Source organism: Carassius auratus, chromosome 9 (genome assembly GCF_003368295.1).
Source record: "Carassius auratus strain Wakin chromosome 9, ASM336829v1, whole genome shotgun sequence".
In the NCBI taxonomy this organism is placed as follows: Eukaryota; Metazoa; Chordata; class Actinopteri; order Cypriniformes; family Cyprinidae; genus Carassius; species Carassius auratus.
In genome coordinates, this window is record NC_039251.1 from 2,780,121 (window position 1) to 2,802,352 (window position 22,232).

At 39.1% G+C, this 22,232-nt stretch overlaps 1 protein-coding gene and 2 long non-coding RNA genes across 5 annotated transcripts in view; all 3 read left to right on the forward strand.

Moving 5' to 3' along the window:
• LOC113109173 (NACHT, LRR and PYD domains-containing protein 12-like) overlaps nucleotides 1-22,232 on the forward strand; it is a 1,059,377-nt gene that overhangs the window by 380,232 nt on the left and 656,913 nt on the right. The gene's annotated exons all lie outside the window — the stretch shown is intronic.
• LOC113109229 (uncharacterized) lies at nucleotides 1,833-11,798 on the forward strand. The gene is made up of 3 exons (XR_003292873.1): nucleotides 1,833-2,017; nucleotides 10,487-10,665; nucleotides 11,248-11,798. It is a non-coding gene; the product is annotated as an uncharacterized LOC113109229 (long non-coding RNA).
• On the forward strand, nucleotides 15,511-16,798 carry LOC113109233 (uncharacterized). Of its 2 annotated transcripts, none has more exons than XR_003292881.1 (4): nucleotides 15,511-15,817; nucleotides 15,921-16,062; nucleotides 16,145-16,245; nucleotides 16,782-16,798. It is a non-coding gene; the product is annotated as an uncharacterized LOC113109233 (long non-coding RNA). The 2 variants fall into 2 exon arrangements; XR_003292880.1 differs by having other exon boundaries at nucleotides 16,779-16,797.

Consider the following 22,232-nt stretch of genomic DNA (forward strand, 5'->3'; position numbering starts at 1 on the left):
CAATAGTGCAAACACACATTTCTTAGAAAGCTAGAACATTTCCCAAAAAGCATATATTAAACAAATGAAGTCAATTTTGCTAATATATATATATATATATATATTTTACGTCACTTCTAGAGTGTTGTTGCTGGTGACAAAACCAATGATTATATATATATATATATATATATATATATATATATATATATATATATGTGTGTGTGTGTGTGTGTGTGTGTGTGTGTGTGTGTGTGTGTGTACATTGAAGCGATACTGGCGTTAAAGACCAGCTGATCGCTGTCCGATTCTGTGAATGAATGCCCGCATTGCATTGTGGAATATAGGCTTTGAATACGTCTAGCTCGGATCATATAATAATATTCTGTATTACAGCATACTGTAATATTTCTCCGGTAATTAGACCAAAATAATATGCAAATTAAGAAATTAATACCATGATAACATCTAAATAAATATTGATAGTTATAGTTTAAAAAATATAAATAAACAACAAAAAAAACCAGCTTCCCTGGCCCATATAGATTGAAATAATAACATTAAAAGTGTAAAAAAAAAATGTATTGTCTTCTGCTTTTTACTACCCATCCGGGGGTAGACTTGCACACACACATTCAGTGTGTCAAAGTAAATGGAAAAGGCCACTAGTGCAGAAGCCAGGGTTTCATGTGCCTTGCCTTTAGAAGCATTTTTTTAAAAAGCCTTTAGAAACTTTCCTGAATTAAAAAAAACATGCTTTCACATTTTTAGAGGCTTCTGGACCCTCTTGACATCTGGTCTTGGTAAGCCTGTGCATTTATCCACCCCTGCCTACCTCAGCTACCCTTTATACAGAAAATGTATGATTTAGCTGGTGGAATCAACTGTCTCTTCATGGTGTCAGTTAATATGATTGAAAACATGTCCCACCTTCCTACATATTTTGGTGCATCATATTGCAATATATAATTTGATGTGTTGAAGAATATTTCAGTTAATTGGCTAACCCACAAGGTGAATGGAAAGACATAAACAGAAATATAGTAACGCTTTGATTTATTTGAACACAGCTTTTAGCAAGAATCAGTAATAAAGAAAAAAACAGCATGACAGCATGTTAGGGTGGAAACCATTGAAAGTGTGTAACGTGGCTCCTCCTTCTTATCTAAAATCATCACATGCGCAAACAGGATGGCTGTGCCGTAACAGCGAACTCGACAACTCATAGCAGGTATTCAACTCATACTGAATTGTAGATGAATGGGTGACGTCACACATGCTTGACACCTGGTGAGAACTGGCAGGCCGGCTCCCATGTCTCCTCCCAGATTTTTCCACTGTAAGTATCAGTAAAAAAAAAAAAATAATAACAACATTAGAACAGTGAAAAACAGAGGGGCCATTTTAACATAATAGTTTCACAGCATAAATAGTTGTAAAAAATTATTGTACGGCCTTGTATTTGTTTTTATACAAACCTATACATATATACTGTAATGCTTGATGCAATGTAACAGATAAACATCAGCCACTCCGATCTATGAAGTCATAGAAAGTTAACTAGCCAATAGCCTATATCAGTCAGCAAGGATGATCTTGGCTGATACAGATTTTTGCCAGTATATTGGTGAATGTCTACTTCCTACATACTGTAAGACATTAAAAATCCTGAGAGTGTAAAGGAGTTTTTTTCTTTTTGAATGAGGTTTTAAATTATTTATCATATTTTGATTTCTTTTTTGACATTTTAAATCTCAGTCCAATGATGCATCACACATTGATTTGTTCTTTCTCTTTACTAATGGATTCACAGCTAAACTGATCTGATCTGAGAGAGTGAAGAGTGTGTCATTGTTCTCTACAGGTTGAGAGATTGTGGCGTCACAGATGAAGGTTGTTCTGCTCTGACTTCAGCTCTGAGATCAAACCCCTCACACCTGAGAGAACTGGATCTGTCTGGGAATAAAATAAGAGATTTGGGAGTGAAGTGTCTCTGTGCTGGACTGGAGGATCCTCGCTGTAAACTGGAGAAACTGCGGTAAGATCACTCAAACCTGTGACCTGTGGTCAGGGCTGGACTGGGGTTAAAATTCAGCCCTGGACAAATCCAGTCCATCTGACCCAAGAGTTCCTCCATGAATGTTTTACTGGGTGACAGGGACTTTAATTGGAGTAAATAATACTAGATATTACTGAATTCATGACAAATATAACAAACTTAATAATGTATTTGTGTCACATAGAAATGCACTTGACAGTAAAGCATTGATTTTGAGCTAGAATGCAGGAAATCTATTGATAAATAAATTCTGTCATCATTTCCTCACCCTCATGTCAATTCAAACCTGTGTGACTTAAGCCGGGCTCAAACTACAGGAGTTTTAAAATTATAACCGATTTTGAAATCTGGTTGCAGCACACACATGAGGAGAATCTTTGCAGATTATCTTCCCTCAAATATTAAACATGCACACACTTCAAGATTTGAGCATCGTGGCACATCACACACTGTAAGATATTATTAAGATTATCACGCCAGAGGGAGCGCCTCACGTGATCTCACGCAGAAGATCGTCAAGGTTCTTTTTTTTATATATATATATATATTCTGTCTGTCTTCACTCACCTGGTTTTCACTTATTTCACTCCAGCGCTCTTATAGCTACTTACAGTTGTGATGCGTTTTCGCACACATTACAGACCGTTGTGTTTGTCCAGTACAGTTTTCTCTATCTCCACTAGCTTTCGAAGCCCTGCATCAGCTGATTTGTGTTTTTGCGCATTGAATGTGAAAAGTACTGACGTAATCATATAGCCATCATCATCCCGATTTAAATCCTAAATATCAAACATGTTTGATAATAATCAGGGCTGCCCCGATTTGTGTGCGAGCAGATCGGGAGGTGCGACATCGGGACAGATCGAGGTGCTCGACAAGATGTTTGCTCCGATTATCGGGAGGGGGAAATTGGGGCTAAATTGGGCTAAATATCCTGTAGTGTGAGCCTGGCTTTAGTTTCTTCTGTAGAACACAACAGATATTTTGTAGAACAATACAATACAATACAATACCCTTGATTTCTGTATGGACAAAAACTTCTTGAATTTCTGAAATTACCTTCTTTTATGTTCCACAGAAGAAAGAAATTCATACAGGTTTGAAATGACATGATGTTGAGAAAATGCCAATTTTCATTTTGGGTGAACTAAGAACTTATTTACTGCTAATATTTAATATTAAGCAGGCTAATTACGGTAACATTTATAATAAATACATCTCTATTGTACAGTGTTAATAACTGCAAGTTAAATTACTATGGTGATGAATTTACAAGTCTATGTTTTGTCATTTTCCATTTGACCTCATCATGAAGTTTAGATTGTGGTGTGTGTTTTCAGCCAGCATCACTACAGAAGCTTTAATGCTCTCATATCACACGACTGTAAAACACAATTCTGTGTCACATCTGAATGGATCAAGACACTTGTGTTGTTGATCACTTTACTCCTGATGACCAGTACATCCCTGTCTGTGGGTTACAAGTCAGACTCTCTGACCATTAGACCACGACTGCCCCATATACAAAGCTGCCAACTCTCACACATTCAGGGTGAGACTCACACAATTGACCCAATTCTCACGCTCTCACACCCCCATATTATGCAGGGTTGTCTTGCCCCGGCAACCAAAAACACACTTCTTTTGTGACATTTCGCGACGCTCTCGCTCTGATCAGTGAAGTCTGTTGTGCTCTCAGTGCGCTGCTATACGGGAGCGCGCTCTTCCGGCAGAAGTGCCTCAGGACCCATATAAGGAAATTCCGCTCCATCTAACGTCACACAGAGCCATACTCGAAAAAAACTTTCGTTTTTTTTGGAACAAAAATACTCCTTCAAACGTACAACTTAATTTTTGAAACTTTGTCCATGTTTAGCATGGGAATCCAACTCTTTAACAGTGTAAAAAACTCAGTATGCATCAAATAGCATTTCACCCCCCCTTAAAGGTGCCATCTGTAATGTTTGGCAAAAAAAATCAAGTCATACTCCACATTCCATAACAGATGGGGGCAGTATGCCTCAATAAAGTGAATTGGTCTACTCTAGAGTAACAAACGAGAAACGGCATAGTCTCTATGCTCCGCCCCTACTTTCACAACATCACTACAGCCATAGCCGAAGCCTAACTGTGCGTTCACACCGCCGGCGTCTAGAGCATCAAAAATCGCTCTTGCCACTCTGCTCACGACGCTGCAGAAAGATTTGTGAGCGCTCAGACGCTCTAACGTAGATCGAATGCTTATTTTGTATTTAAAGCGGCCGCAAAGCAAACAAGCTTGTTGATCTCGTGCAGACTAACCACAAGGAGTTATAACCTCAATAAATATTGTTGTGGACGAAATATTAGGATCCTTTACTTAAAATGAACAATCTCAGACACCTTGGTCCACGTATCACTTTTAATTTATTTTTTTTATGTCCCTGTAGGCAAACAGGGACACATCATAGATTAATACAAACGCTAAACAGCAATAATCAACCTGTCCTTTATTCTGCTTGAGAACTAATGTGCCAGCTCTCAAGCATTCACCGTGAGACACACGCAGTTGACTCTTTTCACATGCTTTCACGCCACACATCAATTTTTTCACGCACAGAAAAACCACGAAGCAAAGAGGACACGGAGACCAACAGACTAGACAAAGCAGGTTAGTTATGATACATCGAATGCGATTTTCATGCACCTCTCATCAGTAAAGACGCTCCTGTAATTAGAAGTATATCTCCAGCATGTGCATTCAGATCAGGGTTGCCAGGTTTTCACAACAAATCCTGCCCAGTTGCTTCTTAAAACTAGTCCAAAACTAGCCCAATCGCGTTTCCGGGAGGTTTCCCGATAAAAATTGCTTCCCGGGGTTAAAATATAAATTTTTGGGAAGGGTTTCCCTGGTAAAATTAGCAGTTTAGGGGCTAAATATCACGTTATTGGTATTGGGATTGCTTCAAACCGCGGACATGAAAAACAACCGCAGACTTGGCAACACTGCTTCAGGTGGAGCGGCAGTTACTGCACAGAGCCTTAGTCTACCGACAACTAACACAAAATCGCTTTCAAAATCGACAAAGAATCGCCTGCGATTTTAACATCGATGTTGTGTAGATTGTCAGTGAATTACGGCTGTGTAGTAAATGCCAACCAGTGTTGCCAAGTCTGTGGTGGTTGTTTTTCATGTCTGCTGGTCACAGCGACCCCAATACAAATAACGTGATATTTAGCCCCTAAAATGCGAATTATACCAAGGCAACCCTGCTAAAAAAACTATATTTTAACCCCGGGAAGCAATGTTTTATCGGGGAACCTTCTGGAAGCGTGACTGGGCTAGTTTTGAGAAGCAACTGGGCAGAATTTGTTGTGAAAACCTGGCAATCCTGATCTGAACACACGTACTGGAGATATACTCCTAATTACAGGAGCGTCTTTACTGATGAGATGTACATGAGTAAAGACATGCACAGCCCTATATAATAAAATGGGTAACGTTAAGTTATAGCTAGCTGATTATCAAATGCAGCTACGGTTAGCCATCACTGACATTGGCACGTTTATCGAACAGCCTTTGATACATTTCTATGTTATAACTTCCCGAAAACAAATACACAAACATATAAAACAAACTTCTAGCGAAATACTAACAGCATCTAACTTGCAAGTTCGGAGTCAAACCTCATTTCTTTCAGGTCCATCAGTTGTCTCCAGCGATTAAAAGCAGTGCCGATGTTTACTCTGGTATTCTTATCGGATTTGATTTGTGATTCTGAGCGCGGTTGTTTCCCTGTAGCGGGTGTTGGTCTCTTGCCAAGGGCTTCAGCTATGCTTCCGCTCTCTTCTCTGAACTGAAAGTAGTGGGCTGTACTTTCCACACGATTGACATCAGGTCCAGGTACGCCCTGCGAGTTATTCGTGTATTCGTTGCAGGTTGGCTGGTGGTTATGTTGTCCGCATACTGCCTCCCACGGCCGAAACTGGTATTACAACACCTGCCGGGCCGGGGCTAGTAATGCTAATGCTAATTAAGGTTGATATCTCTGCAGCACTATAACTTGACATTTTTTTAATGACATCATCGCCTTTATTTCTTCTCATTCTTTCGATGCGTGTAGGTCATGTTATGGATATTTTTACCTCAATTTCTGCATATGGCACCTTTAAAAGATGGTGCTCACTTTAAAAAAAAAATGGCATAAATATAAAAATAAAACCTTTAGGAGTCAGCTGTCAGCACAATTAGAAATAAGATATCAGCTCAATAACACACTCAGCAAAATATTGTGTAATTATCGTTATCGATAAAATCCCAGAAATCACAGAGATATCATATTGTCAATATTGGAAACCCTTTATTTATTTACTGTGGCCTCATCTGGCTATGCCTATTATAATTTTCTGGGGCGCCACTGCTCCCATCTGCACCGTGTGAATGGTGAACGCAGGCAGGTCAGTGAGTTACAGGGCGCTCCGTGTCTCCGTCCAGTTTAGGCTAGTAACTAATAGACCTATGCTGTTATATAGTTTATATAGAATTAAGTTAGCAGAGTTGTTGTGTTTTGCAGCACTGAGCAATTTTTTTACATATTTGTATCATAAAAAAAAAACCAGTACAAAAGCATTTCCAGATGACAAATATGTGGACATGCCTAGTAGGTAATTTTAATAATTGTTAATAATAATATTAATATTGTTAATGTTAATAAATGTTTGTGAAAATAAAATGAAATGTAAATCTCCCAAGAAATTCTGTACAGATACTAAATACTTTGACAGTGTAGAGATGAAAGAACCTGAGATACTTTGATCTCCTGAGAAACAGACAATACAAACATACACGGGCATCTTCGAGACACCCCATGGACTGGAGGAGCAGGAGACCTCCTCCCCTTCTGGCCATTTGTTTCATTATAAATCCCTTCACCCATTCTTCCTTCTACTCAGTCTGCTCAAAATGATTTCATGAAAATGTCAATGTCTGGTATCATTTGAAATGTCTCAGTGCAACTGGTACAATGGTCTCAATCTTACAAAAGTAGATTAGAAGATAATACAGATCCGAAGAGTCAAGAGATATTTTGATTACTGTGATGGGAGTGTCCTTTCCTAGGGTCCTCCATGTAAATTACCCCCTGTTCCCATTGAGGTGTAAAACCACCCAGGCTTGGGACCTGAGTTAATGCAAATTCCAATTGTTAGTTCCTGTCTTCATCTCGGGGGATGTTTGTCTTGGTCTGGGGTATTTAAAGGATTGCAGCAAAAGGATCAGCGCGATTCTGTAGCCAGAAAACCCGTAGTGTGTTGTGTGTCTCTTCACTTCATACTATGTATTTTCTAAGGTCAGGTATGCTTATTTTACTTTAAGATTAATCTTTGAGAATTTGATGATTTATAATGCTATGATTTGATATGCTTCAATTGGATATGTAATTGGCAGAACACATATTTACCTGACTGATAATAAATTGTTACATTTGATTTTATTCTGTTTTACTCTGTGATTATTGACTCTAGTAGATTACGTTGTATCCTTGTTAGCAACATGAGCACCTGAATGAACGAGTTAATATAAGAGTAGGAGTTAACTAGAATAATCAAATGTCAGAAGAATACTATTTAAAAAGGCATTCAACCAATTTGCATTTCAACCTAAATTCGAGGTCATACTAAAATGGAGTCAGATTAAATAAATAATGGAGTCAGATTTGAGTTTAACCTAAATTGAATTAACTCTACGCGCTGAAAGACCGAACACGCAGGAAACCTTCATCCAGCACCGGATACCTTCCTTGGGCCGAGTGCCTGGACCTTACAACAGTCAATATATACTTAATACACTTCTGCTAATGCAAGGATTTTTTGTTTGTATTTTTCTCCACACCAAGCCACGCCCATCTATAAGCCCCTCCCCATATCAAATCCCTGCCCCCAAAATCACACTCTAAGCTGAACTCAAAAGTTGGCAGCCCTGCCATATAGATTATTGATAGATTAGAAATATTAGATGGAATGGAAGGTTAAATGAGTTTGAATGGTCTAGAAATAGAACATAGAATGGCAGTTAAATGGAGTCTAAAGACCTTCAGTTTGTTTACATTTGAATTTTGACAGTTGGAGTCAGGGCCGCGGGAAGTCATTTTGAACAGGGGGTGCTGTGATTTTTTTTTTTTTTTTTTTGACAAAAAACCTATGAGCCTATAGGCCTATTTAAAATACATTTTAAAAATAAATACATTGAGATTTACTACTTTATTGTCATATACACTTCAGTGCACAGCCAGCCTGAAACACACATACATCAGTTCTCAGATATGCACAATGCGTTATTAATCTGAAGCAGAAGCATAATCAGAAATAATAGTTTAATAATCGAAAGAAAACGAAATAATTACTTTCATTACAATTTCAGAGAGCCTATAACGTTACATACATGCAACTTATTTAGATACAACAAATAATAATACAACAAAATATAATATTAATCAAACTTCACAATAACGCTAAAACAATGCAATCGATTTGGTCAGCTGGCTTGAGTCACTGCACGTTTATGTCACACGCAACTCTATTAACTCCAAAATCTTTTTACACAAACCACAAGGAAATAATCTCCGACTATTTAAACGTTATTTAACAGTTCTCCACAACCATTACGCAAAGAACACACGAACGAAATAATACTCTCCATTTCCATCCCCACCACCTTACAAAAATACTGTAGCTACTACTTACAATTGCTTGGCTAGTCAAAGCTGATCCCACACTTGTTGCCAAAAAAATAAATGTTACAAGCGCGGCAGCACAATGCTCTTACCTGAGCTACATGCAGGCGGGGTGCCCTGGTTACAGGTGTCCAAATGTCGAGGTGCGCTGTATTATATAAAGATGAATGTATTCTGCATGGAACGAGCGGGAAACCTCGTTAAGGCTGGTTCACACGGCAGGATAATTAGGCCGATTTTAGCCCCGATTCACCCCTTCCGACAATCTTAGGATGCTCCGATTATCGTAAAATAATCTGATCAAATATTCCTGCCGTGTGTGGTGTGTTAAGACCGCTCTCCTCTGCTCGGAAGAACGTCGGGACCACTCCGATCTCAAATCGGGGATATCCAACATGTTGGATTTATTTGGCCCGATTTCTTCTCGTGTGTGGTGTCCCCCGAGGACAAACAATCACGCAGCCTGTGGACTGTGACGTATAGCCAATCAGAAAGCGATGTGACGACACGGTGAGGAAGTACCGGGAAACAAAATCAAAACAGCCGGCGTATATAATATAACAAATATAACAAATACAAATAAAGTCAATGGGCATAACTACATCCACAACTGCAATCCACCAGAGTACATGGAAACTAATATATGAACGTTTATTTCAACGGATATTAATCTGTGTAGTAGTACGTATTAACATTTCTATGAGATAAAACAACAACTAACTCCATATCATGATGTAGCAAGTATAGTCCATGCTCGCGTTGTGTCCACTTCTTTGACCATCGCCTTTTCTTGTTTTTCTTATGTTTTATTTCCGTTAAAAACAAAGCACAAACTATGGCCATTGCATCCTCTTCGTCCGCCATGATTGTTTACTCTGAAGTCACGTTTGATCTCGAGGGATTTTGCGAGATTTCCCGTCTGACCTGGGAATGCTCGGGAGTCAAATCGGTTCGTGTGTGATGTGTTGATATTGCCGTGTGGCTGCACACCACACACTGAACAACCAAAACTGTTAGACCCGTGATTTTTTATCGCCGTGTGTGGGGTCTCTCAGGTTTGGAAAATCGGCCGACAATTTTAATTCGTCCCGTGTGAACCAGGCCTTACTCGGCGACCAAACCTGCCTGCCTGACATTGACAACGTAACTTCCGAACCTGTGTTGGTTAGGCCTCAAAATATGAAATTAAAATCCAAAATATACGTAATAGACTGCGTGTGTCAAAATCATTTTCTAAAATATTCATAAGGAATTTATAAATTGTGCAAAATATTTTAATAGGCCTACATTTTTTTTATCTCCCTCTCGTCACTAGGGGGTGCTGCAGCACCCCCAGCACCCCCACTTCCCGCGGCCATGGTTGGAGTTTGAATATTCTTGGCTCATCTGAACATTTCCTCAATGTAAATCTGTGGGATTTTGATGATTTTTAATCTTCATTTTTAGGTAAACTGTAAATCGCAATTAGAGGAGCAAGTGAGTGTTTCTCCAGACAGATCTGTCCTTATATCACTATGAAACAATATCTCACATTCAGCTCTGTGTGTCTGTTCAGTCCTGAAGCACATGACAGTTTCAAACAGCAGCATTGAGCATCAACATGCAGAAATCTCATTCTATCAGCAACAGTTTGTGGCAATGCCTGTCATTATATCTCCTCTCCTGCTCTGAGACCAGAGTCAATAACAAACTACACACACTTCAACTACAATTAACACTGTGTCATTGTTCTCTACAGGTTGATGAAGTGTGACGTCACAGATGAAGGTTGTTCTGCTCTGACTTCAGCTCTGAGATCAAACCCCTCACACCTGAGAGAACTGAATCTGATTCTGAATAATCTACGACAATCAGGAGTGAAGTTACTCTCTGATCTGAAAGATGATCCACGTTATAAACTGGAGACATTACACTACTGTGAGTATATTATTATTTAAATCTTTTAAAATAGCCAAAGTTTAGTAACAGACATATTTGGAGAATATAAGATAATAATTCAGCTCCACTTTAGTTTCTGTTCTTTAAACTGTTTAATTCTGTGATGATCTATGAATATATGAATATGTTCATCTCCTCCAGTGTCTCTGTGTGTAAATGATAAAGAGAGAGTTGTTGATCATTCACTGTTATTAATCTATGATCAGTTGTTCATCAGATCAGAGTATGTGAGTGGAGTGGAGCGTCAACAATTTCTCCTCCGCGCTCCGATCCTTTAATTATCACTCCGCTCCGGCTGTTGGCATGAATTGTACTCGTGACGGAGCGGTGCTGGAGCGCTCTTGGAGCGAGTGAAAACCACGACGCTCCGACTTTTAAAAGATCTGCTCCTCGCTCCAGTCGAAATCACACGCTCCACTCCGCGCTCCGCTCACATACTCTGATTCGTATCTCTGACTGTAATATGAATATACTGTGTGTTTCTGAGCTGGATCTGCTGATGTGATGTGACAGCAGTAATGTCTCATACTCATATCTGACTGTCTGTGTGTTTTATTGTAGGACTCTCAGTATTTAGACGTCAGTTCAGTTTCCTCAGGATCAGCTGATGGTGAATAAGAGCCGCTACAGGAATCAGTGATGTGAAGTTAAATGAATGCATGGAAGAGTAATGTGTGGAGCAGTGTTGATGAACAGAAGAAACAAGCTTCAAGGAAACTAAACAAATTCAGCAAAAGACGTTTTTATCCAAAGGACATTAAGACAATAGTTTATATGTTTACACAGCACTGAAAATCAATGTGATATTTTCAGTGATGGGCTTATATCCTGAGCTGTCCAGATTTAATATAGATCATCATAACTGTGTATCCTGAAAATCAGAAATAGACAACTTATTACTACATTTGCTTATATTTTAATCTAGTCTAACATTTGAGTGTGTAACCTTTGTATGTATGTGTTTATTTTTATTAAAATATGTTTCATCTCGAGAAGAGGGACTTTCACTTGATATCGTCATGATACCTTACATTTCTCTTGTGCTTGTGCTCTCTGTAAATTCTTCTCTTTCACTCTCTGTGTCAGTCTGTTCTTTCTCTCTTTCATCCTGCCTATTATTCACCTGTGTCTTAAGAGTCATTTGGCTGCTTCTTGCTACTCTTCCTGAAGAAAGATGCTATATTTTCTGCCTCTCTCTTAATTTTCCACACATTTCACTGACTGACTGACATAAATACAAATCAAAACATAAGCAAAACATATCAACATTAACATGTTTGAAAAACGGCAAAAAAAATGTAGGATTATTATTGAGCAGAGATTAGGTGTTTTTGTTGTAGGTACCTAATTTTATCTTGACTTTATCTAGATCTAGAACTCTGCGTCATGCGCATGACGATGCAAATATGATGAGAGCACAACGGTTATTCACATCCATCTAACATTAGCGTGTTTACATAGAAAAGTAACGTTACTGTATATAAAATCTTTATATATTCATTTATATATTCAGAGATAAAATAAACATAGTTTTGAGCATCTGAGTCGGCTAATATGAAGCTAGCTAAGTTAACTGCTCCCTACGTTATCTGTTTGTTAAACAGGACAATGATAAAACTTCAGACACAAATAGTTGAACGGAACTAAAATAATAATTTATCTGACTTTAATAACTCACCTGAAAAGATGTGTTTGTGTGCTCAAACACGAGTTGAACCAGACACAAAAGCGAAGCTTCACTTCTCGTCTCTCAGTCCTCGACATTTTACAAATGCTGGAAAGAAACGTATGCTACGCAAGCTCTCGCGATAGCGCATTTGCCTGTAAGTAACAAGTGATTCAATTGTCGCGATAGTTTCGCAGTCGGAATGTAATCGTTTTGCTATGATCGATCGAGGTCATTTTGATCAAAATCTAAGAAACTATTATTATTATTTATAATAGATCGCGATTACGATCGGAGTGCCCCCCCTAGCTTCACCCCTGCCTGTAGGACGGTGTAACCAGACAGTGATCAGAACGTCCCAAAGCTGCCCATAGAACAGAGTGATATGCATCCTTTATTGTGGTGTAACAGTGATCCAATATATTACTGACTCTGGTGGGACATGTAACATGCTGTCTGTATTTTGGCAGTTTGCGGGAGAGATTGGCTTTATTAAAGTCCCAGAGAATGATTAAAACAGAGTCCGGGTGTTGTTGTTCTGTGTCTGTGATCTGATCAGTGAGTTTCTGTAAAGCTGAGCTCACATGCGCTTGCGGAGGAATGTAAACACTGACCAGAATGAACGAGTGAAACTCCCGCGGCAAATAGAACGGCTTGCAGTTGACAAACAGCATTTCTAGATCAGGACAGCACATCTTCTTTAACACAGTTACATCTGTACACCAGCGTTTATTGATGTAAAAGCATGTCCCACCGCCGCACGATTTCCCCGTTGATTCTGTGTCGCGATCCGCTCTAAACAGCTGAAAGTCCGGCAGATGGAGTGCGCTGTCCGGTATGACGTCATTCAGCTAGATTTCTGTGAAACACAGAGCAGCAGAGAGTGAGAAATCCTTATTTGTCCGAGAGAGCAGATATTGATATCGATATTTTTTTTTGTTTATTTTTTTTTACTGAATATTAAACATTTGAAATTTAGCACAATGGATTTTTTTAAGGCAAAGTGTTATAGACCTGTATTTTCAGGTCCGCTGCTGGCCAAATGTGTGCCCTAAGCAGGATTGTATTGTTGTGCCCCCCTTCCTCAAATATGATGATGGAAAATAAAAACACCTACTATACGGGTGAAAATAGAACTTTAATCAAATAAAAAGTAAATGAATAAATCGTATTATTTACAAATTACAATTGTAGCTCTCGACATTTAATCTATGGCTATAACTTTATTATGACTCTAATTTATTTATAGTCTCAAGCATTCAGAAATCATGCAAAAGGAAATTAAGCAGTTTTACTATGATAGAACCATGGTTTATTTTTGTAAGGGTTGTGATATGTACGTTTTTTGTTGAAGAAATTATAAAGGCTGTGTCATCTATAGCAAAAAGAAGGATTGAAAGATTCTTGAAAAATTAAGTGAATATTTTAATTAAATGTTTGGTCAGTAGCCTAAACAAGGATTTGATCGTCCTGTAAGTGTAACAGCAGCAATTACATGGCATGTGGCTCCCTTTGCAGGCATTTGTAATAACATGTACATAAACTGTTTATTTTGTATTTCCCTACATTATGTATATTAACAGTGTTATTATTAACCAGTCATTATTGCCTCATTTTTTATATATATATAATGCATTTTAAGTCATTTTAAAGGCTATTGAATAAAAAAATAAAAAATATATTACAGTATATTAATACTTAAATTATTATTTGAAGTAACAAAACCATGGTTAATTTGCAGTTACCATGGCTAAAAGAAGGATAATTTGTGGTGTTATTGTTAAAACCATAGGTAATTTTCGTAAGGGAACCTGAAAAAAAAAAAAAAAAAACCTTTCACAGGAAAGTGCCTGAAAGTGATGAACGGGATCATTTTTACCTAAATTATTTATAATTTATTTTAATATATATTAAAAATGTATAAGGTGTGCATTGTAGCTGACACCTGAATTAACATATTACAATTGTTTTATGACTGCAAGACTTTCTCCTCAAATGCTATTGAACTTCAAATTTACGTTTGAACCCATGTGAAAAAGTAGCATAATTTACATATGAATTACAGTTTATTTTAATAAATATCAAACATTCAATTCAATTATGCATTGTAGCTGACACCTAGATTAAATTTATTTTTGACTAAGTCATTCTCCTCAAATGCTACTGACTTTAGAAAAGTGTATACCAATATCGCATGTAACTTTAAGCGGTCTCTGGTGTTTGTTTTAAAGTATATTTGGTGTAAAAGTAGCATCACCGTGTCTATACGGGACGGCAACAGCTTGAAGTGACAAAGCGTCCTGTAAAGAGCTCGGACTCTGTCAGAAATAGAACAGGAATCCGTTTGCTGTTGGAGATTTCACATTCAGTGTAGACACTATCACTGATTATAATCCACAGGTTCTTCTGTCTTCAGTCTGGACGAGGTGTGAGCGTCATAACTCCAGGGACGGATGAACACACGGCTCTACTGGACACGTACTCGGAGAACTAGACCAGAGGGACCCCGCCGAAATACTGCTGCTCCCGGAACCAGATTTCAGACAGACACCTCAGATTTCTGAACCAAGTGGAGCTTGAATGAGATTTACCAAAGAAAAGAAGATATGAGGCAGAACGCACGCTTGCTGTTCTCTGGTGAATTCTCTCTTCATGAACAACAATGTAGAGCTGTGCACACAATGTAAGTAAGAGATTAATTTGACAGTGTAAACAGCTTCAGAGATTATAATCAGAGTTTTTGAGAGAGCTTGAACTCTTGCTAGACTGAAGTCAGTGATAATGTTCTTGACTTTGATGATTGATTCTTTGCTCTCTTTCTGTTCAGTGAAACACTTATAATCGGTAACTTACAATGTTTTTACTAATCCATGTTAAATACAAAGTCAGTCATGTTAAATATTGTTTATGACATGGTTCATTTGTGGTTACAGAGCTGACGTTAGACCAAACCAAGATTTCATCATAACGGGATAAAAGCAAGACAAGCACAATGGATGGATCGTCTCTTTACAGCTGATGAATGAACAGAACATTATAGCACATCTCTCATCCATTAAACCACGATAGGCTTTGTGCTTAGTTACTTTTGATAAGAAACAAAGTCTCAGATTTCGAATCCATCTTATCTTGAAATGTAACCAATAAATCTGACTGTGGTGCTCTCTATCTAATGCAGTGACGATCACGCAGTGTGTCTCAGGTCAAGTGAAGCGACAGCATGCAGCACACTTGAAAGATCACGTCTTCCTCTGTTTTTAACACCAGTTACGGGCTACAGCGCCAAATAAACATGAATGAATGCCAAAGGGTCTGTAAACAGATACAGGACAATTTACTGACATGAATCCTGTCACATGTAATCGCTCAATCAGTGCTTCAGCCGTACTTCAGAGACGTCACAAACAGCTCGTCAACAAGATGTCATGTTTCTCATCAAATCCATATTCAGGGACCATCAACTTGGTATTCAGCTACAAAATTACTTCTGGAGAGGAGCATTTTGATAAATAAATACACCATATTACATTCATTGTAATGTTTAATCAATATTGTTGTTGTACTTTAGGAAAGTTGGTGAAATAATGGCAGTGAGCATTACTCAGGATGGACCTTTTTCATGAAGTGGATTTACAATTTCATTTCTTCCGGGAGATTAATAAAGATGAGCTGACATAACAGATGCAGACCTGCTAGATCTGATTGACAAGGTCTCTAATTCAACTCAATTCAGATTTGTATATACATCTGTGTAGTGTATGTGTGTGTTACTCCTGGTTTTTATTTCTTTAGATTGAGACTGCAGACACTACAGCCTTGCTTGAGCTTTCTGAAAGAATCGTAGCATGTGGTACACAGGATCCTAACATGTGATGAAAGGAAGACATTGTCAGGTGTAGTATCTGTGATTCTGTCCATCTGACTCTCCTCCTTTCTCTTCAATCCACACATCAGGGTTAGATGTTTTTGGGACATTATACTCATTCGTAGACTCTCGTCTGCAGCTTTTTACAGGTTTTCCATTGTCATGAGAAACAATGAAATATCTGATGTCCCTGTCACTGTTTTAAGTGCGGTGTGTTCAGTGAAGCGCAGAGAGAATCACGGATTGTGAACTACTTGCAGGACTTCATTCAAAGCCTTGAAGATGAAGGAACATCATTACTCTTACTCTTAATACTTAAATTACATCAGTTCAACAACAGACCGGGCGTCTGACCAGTCAGAGCAGAGAGGACTTGTGGAAAAGACTGAAGATTTGGATCACTTCACACTTTTGAATATAAACTTGTTGTAGGAAAACCTCTAAAACAATTGTAAAATAGTATATTAGGGGCACTTTAAAAATGTGAGGTATTGTCAGTCCAAGTTCATATACTGTTAACACAAGTAAGGTTGCAGACATAGATGTGTGTGTTTTCTGCAGAAGAAGGGAGCAGCAGTAAGGAGAGCAGGGTTGAAGATGACAGCGAACAGGTGATAAAACAAACTGCACTAAAGGAGATGCAGAACAAGACAAGATCACCGTCTGCAGTTTCATGCAGTGGATTACTGGTCAGGGACATGTCCCCATTACTTCTGCACATTTGATCCTGACTGTCAGCTTCGATATGGTCAGCATAGTTTCTGCTTGCCTCTAGTAAATGCATGTTCCTGTACTGTAACCTACACAGCAGCGAGAGACAAACACAGAGTTCCTCAGCATTATGAGGCCGGCAGAGAGCAATAGCAGACACTTTGCAAACTCCCACCAAAGCAAGTTCAGTTCTTTGACAGAGATATTAGGAGCAGTTGAATTCAGCAGATGTTCAAGAGTCCTCAATCCATCTGCACTCAAAGCACATTCAGATTCTGGAACAACAGCTTCAGTATCTTCACAGACATCGTAAGTAGCTGCTACGTCCCAGTCTAGATCTGGCTCTTCGATGTCCTGAAGGTATAGCGGTTAAATAGTTAGGAATCCACTTATTACATGAACAGCAGTGTGATGACAGAATAACAAAGACGAGATGTCCGTACTGCAGAACACCACTTTACATGTCCCTGAACCGACCTGTCTCTACCCCTGGATCTAGATCCATCTCCTCCAACTTTAAATATGTCTTAACCGAGCGTCTCTGCTCGCTGGATCTTGTGTGTTCTGCAGTGAGGGCTACTGACTAAGACAGCATTACCATTCCTCGTATCTCTCAGATCGCTCATTATTTGTGTGCATCACTCCAATCTGCCACAGCTGCTCGGGACTTCGATTGTCCTCTGAGGAGAGTGAATGATGATTCCAGGCTTCTGAACATGTGTCCAAGTCTGCCTGAAGTCTTGGGAGAAAAGTGTAGTGCACACTGAAAAGCTCCTCAATCACTGATCTGTCGAGCAATCCTTCTGCCTCCAGCGAGTGCAGCGTGTCTGAGGACTTGTTGGTGACCGTGATTCTGACATCACGCCAGAGACGCTCAATCCTGTTAGAAACAAATAAATAAATAAATAAAATTAAATAAATAAAATTCTGGTTTAAAAGCAATGCAGTGAAAAAATATTTTACTTATAATGATTATGAAATAATTGGTTACTTAAGAGATATTGAAAAGCTACCTACAGATTTCTAAAGTTTCACTGAACTTCTTTTTACAAGTTTAGACAATTGTACTTTACCCCTGAAACTGATTTTTAAACATAATTTTAGCGCACATAACATGTCTATCTGGAATAACAGCTGTATTTTGGTGAATAGAAAATCTATGTTGATTGATGAGTGCTGGATGAGTAAAGAGATCTTATATATTTTATCATTATGACAGGAAAAGAGTGTCTGAAATTAGAAAAAATTTTCTTACATTTCCTGTCAAGCCTAAATGTAAAGAGGTGCATTTTAAAATTAGGAATCATATTTATCCTGCAAAGGAATTTTTAATTTTTTTTAAGAGCAATATTTAATGTCGGGGATCTAATAGATGCCAATTATGTAATTTGGAGATATAAACAGTTGAACAGCTGTGTTTTCAGTGTAATTTTGTACAAACCTTCTGGAATGATGCGTTCTGTTGATACACCAAAGATGATCTGCAAGACAGATAAAGAAAGATAAATTAACTTAGGTTCACGCACATTTACAACTCTTTGAAATAGCGGCAGAGAAAACGAAACCGAAAGTAAACTGGAACCGCTCTGACAGACTCTGCACGTGCACAACTACGTCACGCGCAGAAAAGACTTACTGAAAGTCGATCAGCGTGGTGACAGACACTGAATCTACCATCAAGGACCAGAGCTATAGTCATAATGCAGTGTCATAAGAACATCTCTGATGTTTATAACAAACCAAACAGTTTGAAAATTGGTAGAAAATTGAGCAAGTTATGGTTATGGTTTAAAAAGGACATGCATTAAAACACAAGCAAACAAACTCATGGTTTGTGTAACAGATACAAGTGTTAAGAAGTTAGCGCAATTGTTACGTCCCAGGGCTTACTTAACTGGGACTGTCTCTTGTGTATGTGCCTTGTGTTCTTTTCTCTCGCCCTCTCAAGTGCTGACAAGGACTAACAGGTGAAGACCAATTAGTGGATGATTCTTCGGATGACTGCCCTATCCTGATTGGCCCACAAGAGGAAATTCTTGAAGATAAAAGACAGAGTTACGATGTCTGGAGAGTGTGGAAATTTGGAGCGAGAGTACCTTCTGCTGATGTCACCAGAGTTTGTAGTTGATTTTGTTGTGATTAGAAGTTTGTTGATGAATTTCTAGTGGTCCTCTTGTGGGAGGATTTATTCAGCCCAAATGTGAGTTATTTTCTTTTGTTGTTAGAACTACGGTTTATTTTTGTTTTCCTTTGTTTTCATGGGAAGCTGTAGGGAGGTGGTTGCTATTTATTTTGATTATGCCTCTTCTCCTGTTTAAGATCAGTTAATCTTTTGTATTTTGTTTTCTTTTTATTTTGTAGGTTAGTTAGGTTTGTTTTTGGGAGTTAGTAGGTTTTGTTTGTTATGTTGGCCTGGACCCCACCTGAAGTTATATTTGCTTCCTTGTGTCTAATAAATTCTATTCTGTTTTCACGTTACTTGCGTGGTTGTGTGCGTCAGTAGAAGGGGAAAAGCTCCCTCCATTTTTCCTCCATTTCCTTTATTACTCCCTCCCATCCCCTAGACTGGGGAGGTATGTAATAAATTGGGGGCTCGTCAGCTTGTTTGTTTGGCTGCTTTCTTTTGGTGGAGGAGAAGACGTTGAGTGAGTATGGCTTTTGAGTTAGTCTCATTTACTCTTTGTCCCACTGTTGAGGTATTTGACAAGTGCCGGAAAGATGACTTGTTACAAGTGGCTGACTTTTTTCATATTTCAGTTTCCAGACATGCGTCCAAGCGTATTAAAGCTGAATTGCAAAAGGTTTTGGACGAGCAAGGAATTTTACCTGAGGAGTCTGAGGAAGCTGGGAATGGAGTTAAGACCCCTGTTATTGAGGGTTCTGATGTAAAGTCAGTTCCTGTGCCTGAAGTGACATCAGGTGGGCTTCCATTGGCAGTTAAATTGAAGGAATTAGATCTGTTGGTTAGAAAGCAGGAATATGATAATCAGATGTTACGGTTGCGGGAGCTTGAATTAGAGATCGATCGTGAACGAGAGCGTAGGTTAGTTGCTCCACCGCATTTGTCTGATAGTGTTCCAGTTACCCCTTTTCCTTTGTCTGGGAGGTCTCCGGGTACATCTCTGTCTGCTCCAGCTGCTTTGACTCCTGGTGATGGAGCAGGGGAAGCAGATTTTGACGTTAGCAGGTATATCAGGTTAGTTCCAAAATTCCGTGAAACTGAAGTAGATTCCTATTTCACTACATTTGAACGTGTGGCTGTGAAGCTTAGGTGGCCAAAGGATATGTGGGCTTTACTCCTTCAATGTAATTTGGAGGGTAAAGCCCAGGAAGTTTGTTCTTCCTTGCCTATAGAAGAGTCATTAGATTATGACATTGTTAAAATTGCTGTGCTTAGAGCTTATGAATTAGTACCTGAGGCATACCGGCAGAAGTTTCGGGGCTGTGTAAAAGCAGCCAAACAAACATTTGTAGAATTTGCCAGAGAGAAGGGGAATCTCTTTGACAAATGGTGTTGTTCCAGTAAAGTGTCCACATTTGAACAACTTCGAGAGTTGGTTCTGGTGGAAGACTTTAAAGGTTGTTTGCCGGAGAATATTGTTGTGCACTTAAATGAGAAGAAGGTAACTAAGCTGTCGGATGCTGCTGTTATCACTGATGAATTTGTGCTAACGCATAGAAGTGTTTTTCCTTCCGTGCGTCAGAGTAGAAACCGATCTCTTGCTGAGGATACAGTTACTGATTTGGTTCGGGCAGACCAGCCAAAATCGGAGAGTTCTCACAAGTATGATTCAAAACGTATGGGTGACAAACGTGTGTGTTTCTATTGTCTTGACCCAGGTCATTTGATTTCTGAGTGCCGGTCTTGGAAGCAGAAAAATTCATCTAGGAAAGCTAAAAGTGTTGCTTTTGTCAACCCTTCTGAGGTTAGTGAAAGCATGAGTGCTTCAGTGTACCAGCCGTTTCTCATGTCAGGTTTTGTCTCATTATCTGCTGATTCGGAGTTAAGACCAATTACAATTCTCAGGGACACAGGTGCCGCCCAGTCTATTATATTGGAGCGCGTATTGCCATTTTCTGCTGCAACATATACTGGCTCCGATATTTTAGTACGTGGCATTGAACTGGGATGTGTTAGGTTACCTCTGCACACCGTTTGTCTAGCCTCTGATCTTGTTTCAGGAGTTGTTGAGCTCGGAGTGCGATCAGAGCTGCCTGTGGAGGGAGTTGGTCTTGTGCTGGGTAATGACTTGGCTGGTGGTAAGGTTTTTTCTAGCCCACTGGTTATTGAGAAGCCTGTATCTTCAACGTCTGATGTTGCTAGCTTGTTCCCCTCAGTTTTTCCTGCATGTGTAGTGACTCGTGCTCAGAGCCGGAAGTTTGAGGATGTTATTGACTTGTCTAAATCATTTATGAATTCTTCTCTAGAACTTGAGGAATGCAAGTTATTTGTTACTCCGAGTAATTTGAGTCCAGGTACTGAGTTCAATCAAACCAGTGAACTAGGTCCTCTAAGAGTTGGAAGAGAACAGTTGGCGGCTGCCCAAAAGTCTGATCAGAGCTTGAGGAACTGTGCTGATGCAGCAGTTGATCAAGTAGACCAGCCTGAAGCCAAGGTTGTGTTTTTTTGGGATGATGGTATTTTGATGCGACGGTGGAAGTCTAGTATTTCCAGTGAGGCTAGGTGGAATACACTATTTCAGATAGTTTTACCCTCTGGTTATCGAAACCAGGTTTTAAAATTGGCTCATGAGAACGTGCTCGCAGGTCATCTGGGTATTACTAAAACTTTCAAAAGTGTTTCTTGTAAATTTCAGTCTGGAGATTCAGTGATGGTTCTACTCACTGTGCCGGGGTCTGCGTTGCAAACTAAGTTTGTTGGACCTTACATTGTTGATAGGCAGCTAAGTGAAACCAATTATGTGATCCGAACTCCTGATCGGAGACGAAAGACTTGGGTGTGTCATGTCAATATGTTGAAGGCCTATGTTGACCGGAATGAGTCAAAGTCATCCAAGCCTGTACACGTTGTTTCTCCCGTTGAAATTATTCATCCGGTTATGCCTCTTGCTTACTGCCCTGAGCAGGATGGGTTGGTAGTAAATGATGCTCAGATGTCATGTATTGGCTTGAAGAATTCTGATGTTTTAAAAAAACCTTGAGGTTAATCTTGTACACCTTTCTAAGGAGCAAAGTAGGGATATTGTTAAACTACTTGGAGAACATCCCACTTTATTTTCACAGAACCGGGTGGGTTCTTCGCAGTTTGTCACCAAGTTGGATCTCCTCAAAGGTTACTGGCAA